The sequence below is a fragment of the Triturus cristatus genome, chromosome 10 (genome assembly GCF_964204655.1).
Source record: "Triturus cristatus chromosome 10, aTriCri1.1, whole genome shotgun sequence".
Lineage (NCBI taxonomy): Eukaryota > Metazoa > Chordata > Amphibia > Caudata > Salamandridae > Triturus > Triturus cristatus.
Window position 1 is genome coordinate 1057367612 of NC_140593.1, and position 13093 is coordinate 1057380704.

General features: G+C 46.0%; 1 protein-coding gene across 1 annotated transcript in view; it reads left to right on the forward strand.

Annotated features, from left to right (window-relative positions):
- LOC146796557 (cytochrome P450 3A21-like) overlaps positions 1-13093 on the forward strand; it is a 301005-nt gene that overhangs the window by 170839 nt on the left and 117073 nt on the right. The window lies entirely within an intron of this gene.

Below are 13093 nucleotides of genomic sequence, written 5' to 3' on the forward strand. Positions count from 1 at the left end.
AGAAATGCATGGGTTTGGTAGGTTTCCCTAGATGGCCGCCGCGCATCGGGCCAAAAACCAAAGTGACCCCCCTTGCAAAACCAGGTGGTTTGGCGATAGGCCATTTTGATGTCGCCTCACTACGTTTGTTGTCCTTGCCTGCCGCGGGTACTTGGGCCTCCCACACAAGTGAGGCACCATTTTTACCGGGAGACCTGGGGGAACGCTGGGTGGTGGTAAATTTGTGTGAGCCTGGTGATGCCACTACTTTCCCACCCCAAAATGTGTGAAAAAAGTGATTTTTTGAGCAAAAATTGAGGTTTGCAGGGGATTCTGGGTAAGGAAACGTTGGGGGATCCACGCAAGCCATACCTCCCTGGAAGCCGCCGGGTGTCTAGTTTTCAGAAATGCGTGGGTTTGGTAGGTTTCCCTAGATGGCCGCCGCGCACCGGGCCAAAAACCAAAGTGACCCCCCTTGCAAAACCAGGTGGTTTGGCGATAGGCCATTTTGATGTCGCCTCACTACGTTTTGGGCCCTTGCCTGCCGCGGGTACTTGGGCCTCCCACACAAGTGAGGCACCATTTTTACCGGGAGACCTGGGGGAACGCTGGGTGGTGGTAAATTTGTGTGAGCCCGGTGATGCCACTACTTTCCCACCCCAAAATGTGTGAAAAAAGTGATTTTTTGAGCAAAAATTGAGGTTTGCAGGGGATTCTGGGTAAGGAAACGTTGGGGGATCCACGCAAGCCATACCTCCCTGGAAGCTGCGGGGTATCTAGTTTTCAGAAATGCGTGGGTTTGGTAGGTTTCCCTAGATGGCCGCCGCGCACCGGGCCAAAAACCAAAGTGACCCCCCTTGCAAAACCAGGTGGTTTGACGATAGGCCATTTTGATGTCGCCTCACTACGTTTTGGGCCCTTGCCTGCCGCGGGTACTTGGGCCTCCCACACAAGTGAGGCACCATTTTTACCGGGAGACCTGGGGGAACGCTGGGTGGTGGTAAATTTGTGTGAGCCCGGTGATGCCACTACTTTCCCACCCCAAAATGTGTGAAAAAAGTGATTTTTTGAGCAAAAATTGAGGTTTGAGGGGATTCTGGGTAAGGAAACGTTGGGGGATCCACGCAAGCCATACCTCCCTGGAAGCCGCCGGGTGTCTAGTTTTCAGAAATGCATGGGTTTGGTAGAGTTCCCTAGATGGCCGCCGCGCACCGGGCCAAAAGCCAAAGTGACCCCCCTTGCAAAACCAGGTGGTTTGGCGATAGGCCATTTTGATGTCGCCTCACTACGTTTTGGGCCCTTGCCTGCCGCGGGTACTTGGACCTCCCACACAAGTGAGGCACCATTTTTACCGGGAGACCTGCGGGAACGCTGGGTGGTGGTAAATTTGTGTGAGCCCGGTGATGCCACTACTTTCCCACCCCAAAATGTGTGAAAAAAGTGATTTTTTGAGCAGAAATTGAGGTTAGGAGGGGATTCTGGGTAAGGAAACGTTGGGGGATCCACGCAAGCCATACCTCCCTGGAAGCCGCCGGGTGTCTAGTTTTCAGAAATGCGTGGGTTTGGTAGGGTTCCCTAGATGGCCGCCGCGCACCGGGCCAAAAACCAAAGTGACCCCCCTTGCAAAACCAGGTGGTTTGGCGATAGGCCATTTTGATGTCGCCTCACTACGTTTTGGGCCCTTGCCTGCCGCGGGTACTTGGGCCTCCCACACAAGTGAGGCACCATTTTTACCGGGAGACCTGGGGGAACGCTGGGTGGTGGTAAATTTGTGTGAGCCCGGTGATGCCACTACTTTCCCACCCTAAAATGTGTGAAAAAAGTGATTTTTTGAGCAAAAATTGAGGTTTGCAGGGGATTCTGGGTAAGGAAACGTTGGGGGATCCACGCAAGCCATACCTCCCTGGAAGCCGCCGGGTGTCTAGTTTTCAGAAATGCGTGGGTTTGGTAGGTTTCCCTAGATGGCCGCCGCGCACCGGGCCAAAAACCAAAGTGACCCCCCTTGCAAAACCAGGTGGTTTTGCGATAGGCCATTTTGATGTCGCCTCACTACGTTTTGGGCCCTTGCCTGCCGCGGGTACTTGGGCCTCCCACACAAGTGAGGCACCATTTTTACCGGGAGACCTGGGGGAACGCTGGGTGGTGGTAAATTTGTGTGAGCCCGGTGATGCCACTACTTTCCCACCCCAAAATGTGTGAAAAAAGTGATTTTTTGAGCAAAAATTGAGGTTTGCAGGGGATTCTGGGTAAGGAAACGTTGGGGGATCCACGCAAGCCATACCTCCCTGGAAGGCGCCGGGTGTCTAGTTTTCAGAAATGCGTGGGTTTGGTAGGTTTCCCTAGATGGCCGCCGCGCACCGGGCCAAAAACCAAAGTGACCCCCCTTGCAAAACCAGGTGGTTTTGCGATAGGCCATTTTGATGTCGCCTCACTACGTTTTGGGCCCTTGCCTGCCGCGGGTACTTGGGCCTCCCACACAAGTGAGGCACCATTTTTACCGGGAGACCTGGGGGAACGCTGGGTGGTGGTAAATTTGTGTGAGCCCGGTGATGCCACTACTTTCCCACCCCAAAATGTGTGAAAAAAGTGATTTTTTGAGCAAAAATTGAGGTTTGCAGGGGATTCTGGGTAAGGAAACGTTGGGGGATCCACGCAAGCCATACCTCCCTGGAAGCCGCCGGGTGTCTAGTTTTCAGAAATGCGTGGGTTTGGTAAGTTTCCCTAGATGGCCGCCGCGCACCGGGCCAAAAACCAAAGTGACCCCCCTTGCAAAACCAGGTGGTTTGGCGATAGGCCATTTTGATGTCGCCTCACTACGTTTTGGGCCCTTGCCTGCCGCGGGTACTTGGGCCTCCCACACAAGTGAGGCACCATTTTTACCGGGAGACCTGGGGGAACGCTGGGTGGTGGTAAATTTGTGTGAGCCCGGTGATGCCACTACTTTCCCACCCCAAAATGTGTGAAAAAAGTGATTTTTTGAGCAAAAATTGAGGTTTGCAGGGGATTCTGGGTAAGGAAACGTTGGGGGATCCACGCAAGCCATACCTCCCTGGAAGCCACCGGGTGTCTAGTTTTCAGAAATGCATGGGTTTGGTAGGTTTCCCTAGATGGCCGCCGCGCACCGGGCCAAAAACCAAAGTGACCCCCCTTGCAAAACCAGGTGGTTTGGCGATAGGCCATTTTGATGTCGCCTCACTACGTTTTGGGCCCTTGCCTGCCGCGGGTACTTGGGCCTCCCACACAAGTGAGGCACCATTTTTACCAGGAGACCTGGGGGAACGCTGGGTGGTGGTAAATTTGTGTGAGCCCGGTGATGCCACTACTTTCCCACCCCAAACTGTGTGAAAAAAGTGATTTTTTGAGCAAAAATTGAGGTTTGCAGGGGATTCTGGGTAAGGAAACGTTGGGGGATCCACGCAAGCCATACCTCCCTGGAAGCCGCCGGGTGTCTAGTTTTCAGAAATGCGTGGGTTTGGAAGGTTTCCCTAGATGCCCGCCGAGCCCTGGGCAAAAAACCAAAGTAACCCCCCTTGCAAAACCAGATTAACTATTGTTACTACAGCGTGAGAATTTAGGAATAATACTGCAAAGAAAATGTGGCAGACAGTTTGAGGTTTACAGGACAATGGGGATAAAAAATATTTTTCAATTCACTAGAGAGACATCACCATGAACTCCCAAGGGTTTTCGACAATATCTACAGTTGGTGGGTTATTCTTACATGGAAAGTGTACCTTGGCAGAGAAACTAAAGACAAAGATTCCTGCACAACCAGCTATTCCTCAAACACACACACATACTGGTTGGATTTGGCACGAGGGCGAGTCATGGTTCAGTGTATTAAATTTTATTAACAAGAGATTTCACAAAAATGAAATGCACTGTCAATAATTAAATTCACAAAAAACCAAACCAATGACTCGCAGCTCGTGAGCTGTAAAGCCACGTCAAGGCACCAACCACTTTACAGGCCATTCACACACCTTTCATACGTGATACAAACAAGACCATTCGCACCACCAGGTACAAAAGCAACACAGTACAAAAATCACCAAAAAGGGACAAGGTACACCCTGCTTCAGAAAGACAAATATTACTGCACAGCCATCTAACCCGCAAGCACACACACATACTGGTTGGATTTGGCACGAGGGTGAGTGATGGTTCAGTAGATAAAATTGTATTAGCAAGTGATTTCACAAAACATGAAATGCACTGGTAATAATTGAAAGGGCGAGAAACTGAACCATTGACTCACAGCTCGTGAGCTGTAAAGCCACGACAAGGCACCAACCTCTTTACAGGCCATTCATACACCTTTCATACGTGTGAGACATACAAAACCATTCACACCGCCAGCCGCGGGCCCATCACATAACAAAACTCACACCAGCACACAGCGCCATTCAAGGGCCCATCACTTTCACACGCCCACAATCCAGACACAGCAACTACACAGGCTGAAGGATTGCGTGGAGTGGCACTCAGCTAGCAGTGTGTGTAGTGACCAGCAGAAAGTCACTACTCACACACAGCCAGCCAAGCACCAGTCGACACACACCGCTAGCCAAACGCCAGTCCACGCACACCGCTAGCCAAGCGCCAGTCCAGGCACACCGCCATCCAATCGCCAGTCCAGGCACACCGGCAGCCAATCGCCAATCCACCTACATCGCAAGCCAAGCTCCAGTCCACGGACACCACCAGCCAAGCACCAGTCCGCACACACCACCAGTCCACGCACACCGCCAGCCAAGTACCAGTCCACGCACACCGCCAGCCAAGCACCATTCCACGCACACCGCCAGCCAAGCTCCAGTCCACGCACACCACCAGACAAGCTCCAGTCCACGGACACCACCAGCAAAGCTCCAGTCCACGGACACCACCAGCCAAACACCAGCCCGCACACACCACCAGTCCACACACACCGCCAGCCAAGTACCAGTCCACGCACACCGCCAGCCAAGCACCATTCCACGCACACCGCCAGCCAAGCACCATTCCACGCACACCGCCAGCCAAGCACCATTCCACGCACACCACCAGCCACGCACCAGTCCACGCACACCGCCAGTCCATGCACACCGCCAGTCCACGCACACCGTCAGCCAAGCACCATTCCACGCACACCACCAACCAAGTGCCAGTCCACACACACCAACAGCCAAGCGCAAGCCTACACACACCGCCATCACATTTTGGATTTTTTTAGAAAAAAATAAAAACACAAACAAATTGCAAATAGATACAAATCTTCTAACAGAAAATCAGCAACTAAATACATTGCACTAACACCAACCTTGAAACAGAATCATATTTTCCAAAGAATACAGACCAGGCAGTTCACTTTACCACTCATAAATGTTCCCAGAAATTTTTACGCGTGTGGTACGCTCTGAAACAAGCAGAGAGACACAGTGCAGGATGAGAGGGACAATCGGGGCAGTACATACGACTCTCCTTCCGCAAACCTCTTCGCCAACAGACTCTACATCTCCTACTGGGAAAATCTTTTGCGGGTGTGGGAGGAATGTGATCTGGAAAGTGGCGTTCTTTCAATCTAGCAACATCCTCCACCAGTCCAACTCTAGGAACACTTGCCTGTTCCACTACAACAAGGCTGCCTATTACAGACTCCTGAAACTTAGCAAAAGTCATCTTTGACTCAGGGCAAGAATCCTGGAACACAACAAAAGCATTAAACATTGCCAAGTGGAAAAGATGGATAGCCAACTTCTTGTACCAAATGTAAGCCTTACGAAGAGCAGTGTAAGGTTCCAACCTCTGATCTACTCTGTCAACACCACCCATGTGCCTATTATAGTCTAAAATGCACACAGGTTTGCGCGCTTCAGCGACCTGACCCCAAACAGTCACAGGTGCAGTGCTTTCATCATGGATGGAAGTCAGCATGTAGACATCTCTCCTGTCTGTAAACTTCACAGCAAGAAGCTCCTGGCAACGCAACGCACTGCACTGTCCCCGCACAAGCTTTTGACAAACAAGTTCTTTCGGAAAACCTTTACGGTTACAGCGGATTGTGCCACAAGCAAAAGTGTCCACTTTGGCCAATTCCCTGAACAACCGCACACCAGTGTAGAAGTTATCTACATATAAATGGTGGCCTTTGTTAAAAAATCCTCTACCAAGTTCCCAAACAATTTTCTCAGTCACTCCAAAAGTGGACGGATAACCAGGGAGGTTAAACCTAGATTCCTTACCGTTGTACACCCTGAAATTAGAGACATATCCAGTCCTACTGTCACACAGCATATACAGCTTTATTCCATAGCGTGCCCTCTTACTAGGAATGTATTGCCTAAAAACCAAGCGGCCCTTGAACAACACCAAAGACTCATCCACTGCAATTTCTCTACCAGGGGCATAAATCTCAGAAAATCGATCAACAAAGTGATCAAGGACAGGCCTAATCTTAAAAAGACGGTCACAATCAGGGTGATCTCGTGGCAACGCTAAACCATTATCAACAAAGTGCATCATCCGAAGCAGAAGCAAATACCTGTCACGAGTCATGACTGCCGGAAAAATAGACGTTGCCATCAAGGGACTGCTAGACCAATATGAAGCCAATGATGGCTTCCTTAGCAAGCCCATCAAAAAAGTTAAACCCAAGAACTTCTTCATCTCTTCAACATTTGTGGGAGTCCACCGGGTAGCTCTAGAGTGTGGCTTAAGACTGGCACTGTTGTCCCTCAAAAACTGTTCGGCATACAAATTAGTCTGCTCAACAATCTCTGCCAAAAACACATCGTCCATAAACAACTGAAAAAAATTTACAGGCAAAAAGTTCTCAGTATTCACTCTAGACCCTGGAACACCAGTAAACTCTGGAAATTCCGGCTGCACCATGCCAGGGGCAACCCAGAGGTCATCACTTTCAACGGGAAGACTTGCAGCCCCAGCCTGCAGCCCAGATGCCTCTTGCCGCACTACACCAACGGGAAGTCTTGCAGCCCCAGGCTGCAGCCCCGATGCCTCTTGCCGCACTATCGGCACATCAGTCTCCTCCTCTAACACAGGCACTTCATCCGCACTAAGAGTATCTTCATCATCCGATGACTCCATACGGAGAGACAACTCACTGCCAGAATCGTCCCCTGCCTCCTCTCCCTCAGATGCAGAGTCAGTCTCTGAACCAATATCAGAGGAAGACTCAAACAGCAAACCAACAACCTGCTGAGCAGTCATCCTGCGGCTAGCCATTATACTTACTAAGATAGAAGACTGCACAAACAAGTCAACAACAACCAACAATGTGCAAACAAAGTAAGTAAAAAAATGTGTACCTTTATCACAAAGATCAATGTACTCAAAAACTATACAATCCAATTACAAGAGACAGCTGCACTCACCAGAAACCAACTCTGCAGTGACACAGCAAAAACCAACGTTATCAAACTAGAAAGAAGAAAAAAAAACAAATTACTCACAAGACAACAAAATACACATCGAGCACCAATGCAAAAAGTTTTTGACACTCAAAAACCAAACATACTGCTATTATTACACCATTTGCAAAACAGGCAGAGAAATCAAACACATTTACATTGTACAAAAATAAGTCTCTTACCAAACTACACAAACAGCAGAACCACCAGTCACAACACTGCAACGTGAAATGAAGAAAAGCCTTCACCTAGAACAAAAAAGTAAACAAAAAAAAACATTACAATTGGAATTCACAAAAAATATAACAATAAACATTATAACATGCTATGTCACTACCCAAATGGTCAATCGGGTTGTGTGCCAGAAAACAAATTACACCCTGGAAGCGAGGGGTCACTTCTATTTTTATTTGAACTAATTCCCTGGTGTCTAGTGGCCTTTTCTGCCCCCCCCGGGAGCAGAAACGGCGAAAAAATAAAACCGATCTGCCCCCAGAGGGGGCAGAAAAATCTACAAAATAATTAGGGGCCCAAGGAAGCGACCCTTGCCCAAGGGGTCGCTTCCTACAACAAAAATTAGATCCCTGGTGTCTAGTGGGCTTTTCTGCCCCCCCCCCCCTGGGAGCAGAAACGGCAAAAAAATAACACCGATCTGCCCCCAGAGGGGGCAGAAAAGTCTTTCAAAAATTTGTGGGCCCAAGGAAGCGACCCTTGCCCAAGGGGTCGCTTCCTACAATAATAATAAGATCCCTGGTGTCTAGTGGGCTTTTCTGCCCCCCCTAGGAGCAGAAACGGCAAAATAAGGACACCGATCTGCCCCCAGAGGGGGCAGAAAAGTCTTTCAAAAATTTGTGGGCCCAAGGAAGCGACCCTTGCCCAAGGGGTCGCTTCCTACAATAATAATAAGATCCCTGGTGTCTAGTGGGCTTTTCTGCCCCCCCTGGGAGCAGAAACGGCAAAACAAAGGACACCGATCTGCCCCCAGAGGGGGCAGAAAAGTCTTCAAACAATTTAGGGCCCCAAGGAAGCGACCCTTGCTCAAGGGGTCGCTTCCTACATAAATAATGATATCCCTGGTGTCTAGTGGGCTTTTCTGCCCCCCCTGGGAGCAGAAACGGCGAAAAAAAACCACCGATCTGCCCCCAGAGGGGGCAGAAAAGTCTTATAATAATATATGGCCCCCAGGAAGCGACCCTTACCCAAGGGGTTGCTTCCAAAATAAAATAAAACACATCCCTGGTGTCTAGTGGGGCATCCCTGCTCCACGATCGCGACGCTGTGCGCGATCGTGGAGCAGGAATGCCCTGTATTGAGACATCAGGGGAGAGGAAATACTCTTTCCTCTCCCCCGATGCCTCAATACGCTCTGAAAGGCCCCCGCCGCCCCACCGGAACACACAAGACTCACCTACTCGCTGTGGACGCCTGGAAGCCAATGGCTTCCAGGCGTCCGAGCACTTCCTGATGACGCCGGCGTGCGCTGTGCGCGCTGACGTCACCAGGAAGCGTGGGGGGGCTCGGGGGTGGCAGCGGAAACTCTTCCGCTGCCATCCCTGTCTGTGGGGGCACGATCGATGCCCCAGGGGGGGAGCGCCAGCGCTTCCCCCAGGGGCTGTCCTCATGACGGAGCGGTTCCGACATGAGCACAGCCCAACTGATGCTCATGACGGAACCGCTCCGTCATGAGCATCGAAGGGGTTAAAATAGAAAGTGAAAACAAAAAAAGTAATCAATATTTCAGTTTGAATTTGTTTTTTAAATTTTTTGGGGCAATTTTCAGAAAAATATATAATGTTATTTAATGAATAAAATATTTATAAATAAACAATTAAAAACTGTAGAAAATCAGTACAAAAAAATAGGTATAACTACTATCACACTTAGAAATTAGCATTTAAAAAACCTTTGAAACTCACTGAAAAAAAACCATAGGTTTCAGAGACGTTATAGTTAGAAATTAGCATTTAAAAAAGCTTTGAAATTCACTGAAAAAACCATAGGTTTCAGAGACGTTATAGTTAGAAATTAGCATTTAAAAAACCTTAGAAATTCACAGAAAAAACATAGGTTTCAGGGGTGTTATAGTTAGCTGGCCATTTCACTCATACAAAACCATAGAAATCCCTCCGTTATAGTTAGTTCTGCTAACTATAACTCGTGCGCCCGCAGTGCACTGCTGATGATATCACATATCGCATCATTCATGACATGGTCAGTGACATCACTGATGACATCTCAAATGACATCAATGATGACATCACTGATGACATCATCCAGGTGACAATCTGATACACCTCATCATACACTAGTATAACCTTTCATCACTCACTGTATAATACAGAGTACCATATTTGAAACCATTGACACACCAATACCAGTTACTTCATACCCACTGATTCCTAAGTCTACACACACAACTACCCATTCAGCAACAGAATCATTTATACATGCAGTCACTAATTAATAGAACACTATCAAATGCATTTATACACATATATAGACATTGACACATCATCAGTCATCTTAGTCGGTTATGCAGTCATCCTACTCACTCATGAAAAAAATTAATCACACTTACATTTACTCACTTACACAATATCCAACAACACCTCATTTATTGAAACACATAGTGACTCATAGTTAATATGTTAAGAAACCACCATTACAATTATACACTCATTTATATAGTTACTCTCACAATCACTGACTCTTACACATACTTATTTATATACACCAACTCTCATATACAATGCCTTTTATTTTTTATTTTGTTGAAGATGTACAACTAAAACATATATTTGCTCACCAACACACAAATATATACACTCAGTCACCCAAACAACTGTTTCCACATGCACTCTTAAACCTATACACCTAGTCAATCAACCATTCACACATCTATGCATAGAGTTACACACACCCCATCCAACCACACACAAACTCAGTGTCCCATACAAATACTCACCCAACTAATCAATTACTAATATACACACTCATGTAGTTAGTGACCAACTGATGCAGCATGTTATACAACAACAGAGACAGTGATGCACACATTCACATAGTTTAGTTACTAATCCATGTATTAAGTGAGACACTTTTAATTACTCGCTTAAACAGACAGTCAGACAGCTACTAAATCCTCCATCCAGACAGTTATATATACACTCAATCTTCAATACAGATTGGTATATATATAATACATATTTAAATTTCAAACTAAACCACATTCACTGGATGATGTCATCAGTGATGTCATCAGAGATGTCATTTGACATGTCATCAGTGATGTAATCAGTGATGTCACTGACCATGTTATGAATGATTCAATATGTGACATCATCAGCAGTGCATTGTGGGCGCGCGAGTTATAGTTAGCAGAACTAACTATAAAGGAGGAATTTCTATGGTTTTGTACGAGTGAAATGGCCAGCTAACTATAACACCCCTGAAACCTATGTTTTTTTCTGTGAATTTCTAAGGTTTTTTAAATGCTAATTTCTAACTATAATATCTCTGAAACCTATGTTAACATTTCAAGTTAGACATCTCTGACATTCAGGATAAAAACATTTAAGCTGGTTAGAACTAACAGATGACCTGCATACTCTCTACCTAATATCACTTTTCTTTATTTTTAGCAAGTATACCATCAAGATCAAAAGAAATAGAAAAACAAAAAAGAAAAAAATGATGTGCTTGTAAACTAGATTTAAGCACAGCCATGACCTACTGAATCCCAGGCAGGATTAGTAATGGATCATACATTGGGTATTGCACTTTGTTTTTTCACAATTTAAAAAAAAAAACAACCAAACAATTTTTGCTGTCGGGGGGTTAGCAGGCCCACTATGGGCATAATACAAATCAGATAAATTTGTAAAAGATGTTGCGGCAATGTGTTTGACAATGTGTATTTATACAGGAATTTTAAAGGACGTGGTATGAGTAACATCAATTGGTGTTTAATTGACAACTTATATCCATTTGGTCGGTCAGTAATAGGAGTATTGCTGGCAAACTACGCAAATACAAATTTGATTTTACTCTATGCATTTTATGTAATTCATTAATGCATATTTCCACATTTGTCCTTTTACACAACGATTTTGTCCACTATATTTACTAAGTGTACATTTTTAGCTGCTAACTAGTCATAAGAACGGATGACAGTCTGTTGTTTATGTTAATAGGTTGCACTGGCACTTTAAATATGGGGAGGTGTTGTCAGCGCGTCATGAGATCAAGGTCCTTGTGGACCGAAATGCGTCATGGCGGCATAGTGCAAAAATATAAAATAAAATAACCTGCACAAAAAAAGAGGTGTCCGCTCCTGCTTTCAGCTTTGTGTCGCAAGCAAATCAAATGTAAAAAGGTTGCCTGGAATATATATTTTTATATATATATATATATATATATATACCTGTATTATATTGTGCATAGACCAAAATGACATGCTTCATAAATACTGTGCATATTATTACTGTCATAAAATATTACCCGTTACACTGAACCACACACAGTAGAAGCTATAGAAATGCAGAACATTCTATTCTAGGTCAACATGGGCAAAGATAGCATTTCCGTGCTTGGCGCCAGGCTACCGGGGGATGAGCACAGATTATCTTTGGTGTGTAACTTACTTGCCCTGACTAGAGTGGTGGGCTCTGCCTGGCTTAGGTGCAAACCCTAGCCAACATGAAACCACATTCCTAACAAGCACACATGAAAAGAGGAAGTAACAAGGAGAAATAAACATATTTCTCCCTACGCCTCTGTCTGGTAGGAGCACCATTGTGGTGCAGACCCAGGTTTACAAGTCTTTGTAAATCTGTGTTTGTTTCGAAATACATAGGTGGATGTATGGGAATGCCCAATCACCACCCATGTAACACTTACCCAGGACAAATTAACACAAAGCTACTTTGCATTACTTTGCATTTGCTACACCACTGAAAGTGTTTTTATATTGATTATTAAATGCCAACAATGATTTTTTTGTCTGGGTTGTGCCACAAACATGACATGACCTTGACACAAAATCATTGGAAATCTGGGCCGTAGTGTGTATGGTCCTGATGTACAAATCCTATGTCACAAACCAACATGCGCAAACTGCACTACAACTGGACTGTTATCTTGGCATCAGTTTGCGATGTGACCGATGTGCTAATTAGTCGGATCACAAAATATAGATTTGAAATATCTTGCCTGCCTAATGAATAATGATTAGGCAGGAGGCCTTCTGCAATCCCACTTCTCATGAGATTGCCTGAGAATGCAGGTTGTTTGTTTCAAGGGACAGCAGACCTCCATACTTGAGTGTACATTAATTGCCTGCATGCACCAAAATCTCATACAACAACCCTGAAACTTCTGTTCATGGTGATTTTCAGAAGTTGCTTTTCAAATATTAAGTCCCCTCATATATGCTTTGAGAATAATTTTTCAGCGAATGCATTACTTCAAGCCTTCAAATTCTTCTTAGTACCCAGGACAGTATAAATTGTTAGCTCATATTCTCCAGCATTGCCTACAAGACTACCTGCAAACCCCCTCCTAAATATCTAGTTCCAGATTTACTAACGCTTTGCACTGGACTTGCATCACATCAGGAACGCAACCTGGAGCAAGGGGTTTGAGTAGGACATGCTTTCCAACACAAACTAGGATTTGCCTTGGACAGTTCCTCAAAGTAACAT